This window comes from Octopus sinensis, linkage group LG9, assembly GCF_006345805.1.
Source record: "Octopus sinensis linkage group LG9, ASM634580v1, whole genome shotgun sequence".
NCBI lineage: Eukaryota > Metazoa > Mollusca > Cephalopoda > Octopoda > Octopodidae > Octopus > Octopus sinensis.
In genome coordinates, this window is record NC_043005.1 from 92,349,728 (window position 1) to 92,355,727 (window position 6,000).

General features: G+C 33.2%; 1 protein-coding gene across 7 annotated transcripts in view; it reads right to left on the minus strand.

Moving 5' to 3' along the window:
- Positions 1-400, minus strand: part of LOC115215844 (tetraspanin-33) — a 40,245-nt gene extending 39,845 nt beyond the window's left edge. For 2 of the 7 annotated variants that reach the window (XM_036506152.1, XM_029785178.2), the window contains exon 1: positions 179-381. The gene's annotated coding sequence lies outside the window, so the exon portion shown is untranslated. Of the gene's footprint in view, positions 1-178 lie in introns of all 7 variants that reach the window. The other 5 variants (XM_036506155.1, XM_036506154.1, XM_036506153.1 and 2 more) reach the window with 5 other exon arrangements.
- Between the last annotated feature and the right edge of the window lie 5,600 nt (positions 401-6,000).

Consider the following 6,000-nt stretch of genomic DNA (forward strand, 5'->3'; position numbering starts at 1 on the left):
ATCTATATCAGTTTGTCTTCTGAGCTGATGAAAATTTAACAAAATTAATCAGCTTAAAAACAAACCTGCAGATCTAAAATCTAAGATCAAGCGGATAGCAAGTGTGAAAGCAAGCCTCTTCGCGAGGTAAAAAAATGCGGGGAGGAAGCTGAGAAAGATAAAAATACAATTCACTTACTCGTTGCAGTAATTCGGCAGTAATCGACCATAATGTAAAAACATCAGAAAGAGAGAGAGTGAGCAAAAACGAATGAATGAATGAGAGAGTCAGTAAGAGAGAGAGAGAGAGCAGGTGGTGGAGAGCGTGAAAGACAGAACGCAGAGAATGGCACGAAAACCTGATATCGATCTGAGGGTGTGGAACGAAGCTAGTGAAGAAGCCACAGCAGCCGTTTGTCTCCGAATTCAGTCATAAATTATCATCTCCTCTTCTCTCTCTCTCTCTCTCTCTCTCTCTCTCTCTCTCTTTCTCTCTCTCTTTCTCTAATACCCTTTATGTATCTTAGATTACTGGGATCTGTAGTTGACACATTTTGCGGGGGAAAAAAAATAATAAATGATACAAATTAATCGAACTTGCCTCATACACCACTGATAACTTGTTTCATTCAAACGCTTCACATTATAAAAGGAATTCTATAAACAATTTTTTAGGGAACAGCGAAAGAATTATCATTTTCTGGGATTAAATATTTAGATAAATCTTGCAATGAACTGTAAAGAAAATTGTTTAGGGAGAGGAGTTGGTTCGCTTTTAGCGGAGCAGATCCAGATAAACTGATCTCTACATAAGATCGAAAACCATTGTAAAACAAAGCATCCGCAACGGTGCTAATGAAAGAAGAATTTTTAAAAAAGCATTTAAAAAACGCAATCAAGAAAAGAAAACAAAGAGGAAAAGTGATTAAAAGGACGAACTACTAAATCATGGGAAAATCGAAAGAAAAATATTATTCGACAACAAATTTACTGCACTCAAACAGGAGAGAGAGATAATGACAGCAGTTTAAACTTCGAAAGAAAGCAACACAATGAAGACTGCTTATATTTCTTTAGAGGGAGGGATGAGGGCTGTTCTCATGGCACAAGGATAATTTATGCATACTGTAGTTTGCTAATTTCTTACAAAATAGAAATAAAATTGATAATTTTGTAAGAGAAGAATATAGTCGATAGAATCCATAATATATACCTACCTTCCTTCCTACCTACCTACCAACATACATACATACACATGAAAGAAGCCCGTCACATATAGTCATTTGACTGCGACCATGCTGGAGCACCGCCTTTAGTCGAAAAAATCGACGCTAGGACTTATTCTTTGTAAGCCCAGTACTTATTCTATCGGTGTCTTTGGCCGAACCGCAAAGTTACTGGGACGTAAACACACCAGCATCGGTTGTCAAGCGATAGAATAAGTAATAGGCTTACAAAGGTCGATTGGTTCGACTAAAGACGGTGCTCCAGCATGGCCGCAGTCAAATGACTGAATAAATGAATACACACACACGTGTGTGTTGTGTGTGCATGTATGTACATATACATGTATATATAAACGTTTTTGGATTTGGTTTGCAAGATTCTTTAGGTGAGTTCGTGTGTTGAAGCATATTCTGTTGTGTCTGTGGAGAGTCATTCTCTTTTAGTGCCTTATAATTCAGCACACTCACCGGTAAAATTTCCACTTATTTCTACAATTTCCACAAATTTTCTAAAATGTTCGTTGCATCTTGCAACCTTTTCAATAGTTTTGACTGTAGTCAAAACTATTGAAAAGGTTGGAAACTATTAAAAAAGGTCGAAATATATATATATATAATATATATATATATATATATATATATATATATATATATATATAGGGAAATGTACTTGCATAGCAAGTGACCTGATCTGAGATCATGTGTTGAAACAAAAACAATTGCAGTGTGGAAGGTGTTTATAAGCCATTTAAGAAACACACAAAAACTGTTAGATTCACTTCAACATTTAAATATAATTTGCCAAAATATTTTTGTCGCTTTGAGATGCAGCATGAAATTTTGTCAGTGAACACGTCGCAGTCTCAAAGTGACAAAAGTATTTTGGCAAATTTAATTTGTTAAAGTGAATCTAACGGTTTTTGAGTGTTACTTAAATGGCTTATAAACACCTTCGACGCTGCAATTGTTTATATATATACTAGCAGTATCGCCCGGCGTTGCTCAGGTTTGTAAGGGAAATAACTATATAAGCATTTTTAGTGAGTTATAGCAAAAAAATGGAATAAAAAATGATAGTAATTTTGGTGTCTTCAAGCCATGAAGTCGTTGTTCTAAAAGAACGCCGGTCTCCTTGACAATGCTTTACGACGTTGATTTCCTTACACTCCCTCCCCCACAGCTTCACGAGGGAGGGAAGAAGGGGGAGAAGCAACACAGGTGCAGGTGTGACCATGGACGCCAACTCCGCCGCCATCGACACACGAAAAAATATGCATTAAAATGGAATAAAAAATTATGTTAAATTATTTTTAAAATCGTAGACTCATCGTAGACGCGCGCTAATACCCAGACGGGCTCGATATGAATCACGACTATAAGATACCCGAATTTGGTTAAACTGCACCGCAAAATGTGGGAGTAGTTAGGAATCTAAATCGAAGGGGACAGACACTCACACAACTACAGTTTTATATATATAGATATACATACATATCTATTGCACCTGTGTTGCTTCTCCCCCTTCTTCCCTCCCACGTGAAGCTGTGGGGAAGGGAGTGTAAGGAAATCAACGTCGTAATGCGTTTCTCAAGAAGACCGGCGTTCTTTTAGAACAACGACTTCATGGCTTGAAGTCGCCAAAACAGAAATCGCTAAAAAAGCTGAAACAGATCCACAAAAACGGCAATTACCGCCACACAGGGCAGGTTTCCTGTGCAAACAATTTGCACAACCGAATGTTTTAGTTGTTGCACAAATCTTTATATATAAAAGTAAGGTTGTGTGTCTGTCTCCTACGATTTAGATTCCTAACTACTCCCACATTTTGCGGTGCAGTGTAACCAAAACCAGGTATCTTATAGTCGTGATTCATATCGAGCCCTTCTGGGTATTAGCGTGCGTCTACGATGAGTCTACGATTTAAAAAAAATTTATCATCATTTTTTATTCCATTTTAATGCATTTTTCGCTATTATATAATGGAAGTAACTCTCTAAAAATGTCTACGATGAGTCAACGATTTAAAAAAAAAATTACCATCATTTCTTTTTCATTTTTAATGCATTTTTTTGCTATTTTTTTTGCTATAACTCACTAAAAATGCTTATATAGTTATTTCCCTTACAAACCCGAGCAACGCCGGGCGATACTGCTAGTTTTATTATAAAAGGTGCAAAGACATCACAAAAACTGTTACTCAGAGTTTCACATTCCCGTTCGCCGGACAGTTTTGGCTTTCCACCTTGTTTCAGATTTACATGCTTACTATGTATGTATATGTGTTTGTGTGTGTATATATATATATATATATATATATACATATATATATATATATATATATATATATATATATATATATATATATATATTATATATATATATATATATATATATATAATATATATTTTATATATATCTATATATATAAAAGTGAAGTTGTGTGAGTGTCTGTCTCCTACGATTTAGATTCCTAACTACTCCCACATTTTGCGGTGCAGTTTAACCAAAACCGGGTATCTTATAGTCGTGATTCATATCGAGCCCGTCTGGGTTTTAGCGCGCGTCTACGATGAGTGTACGATTTTTAAAATAATTTACCATCATTTTTTTCCATTTTAATGCATTTTTTCGCTATTATATAAGGGAAGTAACTCTCTAAAAATGTCTACGATGAGTCAACGATTTAAAAAAAAATTTACCATCATTTTTTTTTCCATTTTTTTTGCTATTTTTTTTGCTATAACTCTCTAAAAATGCTTATATAGTTATTTCCTTACAAACCCGAGCAACGCCGGGCGATACTGCTAGTATATATATATATATATATATATATATATATATATATAATATACCCATACATATGTTGCATCTATTTTCTTTCTCCACCTCACTCTTTATTTTGTATCACATCTAAACTAACAATGACTTAACCATCCTCTCACACCGTCTCCGATGAAGGGATATTATTAATAAATATCCTAGAAACAGCTGTAAGACCTTCTATCTATAAATGCTCTAATATCTACACAGCCTCGGTCTTTTACCTTATTGCGCAAAAAATTCTTATTATAAATATATATAATATAAACATATATATAAATTATATATGTGTGTGTGTGTGTAACGATTAAGTTGTAACAGATGAAAGATTATTTTTTGTGTAGCAGTTGGAATTGAATTGCATTTCTCTCACTGACCATTATCTTTAGTAGCTGTATTCCTTGTGATCATGATTCTAGCAGTCTGTTCCCTAACTAATTCAGTCGTTACGAGCCGCCTCGCTCAGTTGTCGCCAAGTGACTACTTGGTTTTATAACTATCCAGAAGAATAGATATATCATTGAGAACAATAGATTTAGTTGGTGGTCTTGTTATCTCTATTCTAGCTTTTGGTGAAGTAGAAGAGGTTAGAAAGTGTTAAGTGGTGTCAAGGCAATCTGGCAAATGTAAAACTGCTGTCACAGAAAAACTATTGTTTTACCGTGAGAAAAGTTCTGTTGAACTGTTAATTTAAATTTGGCTATGGTGGATCGAATCCACTTCATGCCTGCAAGACGCACTATATATATATATATATATATTATATATATATATATATATATATAATATATATATATATGTATGTATGTATGTATGTATGTATACTTGGAAATGGATGCACCGCGTTCAGTTAAATAATAGATAATATAATATATATATATATATTTTAGGTCGTCAAGTATGAAATTTGTAGAAAAGAAAAAAAAAGTTTCCTAATGTTTTATAAATACAAGAAATAGTTTTATTCATCAAAGTAAGCACCCATATTGTCAATACACTTTTGCCATTTCAGCGGTAGCTTGTCCAGCCCGGAACTGTAAAAGCCTGGCAATCTAGAGTCAATAAAATCTTGGAAGGACTGTTTAACAGCATTGTTGGAATTAAATTTTTTTCCTATCCAAATATTATCCAAATTCTAGAAGAAGTGGTAGTTAGAGGGTCAACATCACTATTTTCCTCTCGTTCTGGTTTAACGACCCTCCATTTTTGTTTTTGTTCGGTTTCCTTGTATGTCTCCACTGTTATTTTTTTGTTTCCGACTTTGGCCCTCCATAAATCCAAAATTTTATTTTAAAATCTATAGGAGCAACTGTCTTTGAAGACTCATTGTCATTGAATGCTCGAAATGAGTAGACGGACAGCCGACAACTGATAAAGGTCCTTTCTCTGTGTTTACCTGTCCTGTTTTCCATTTTTTCTTGTTGTTTACGTATTTCATGTTATTTGCACCATTGGTGACGTCCTGTACCCATATATGCACACACACACACACATATATTATTTATATATACGTATATATTTACTCTTTTTTACTCTTTTACTTGTTTCAGTCATTTGACATATATATATATATATATATATATATATATATATTAATAAAAGGAATTCCAACCTTGTCTGATTTTCACGTTTTATTTACAATCTTATAATGATATATTATAAGATAATATATTATAATTGAATAAAATAAAATGAAATAGTAGAATGTTAAATGTTCATTCTGATTGAACTAGTACTTTCATGCATTGAATTCTGCAATCTTCGGGTTCATGTAGTAGTGATGACAGTCATGCTTCACAATTTTTATATTATATCATTTATTATTTATATATACATATATATTATATCTTTTATTATTTATATATACATATATATTATATCTTTTATTATTTATATATACTATATATATATATATATATATATATATATATATATATATACACATACATACGAGTGAGTATACAAACGAAAGAAG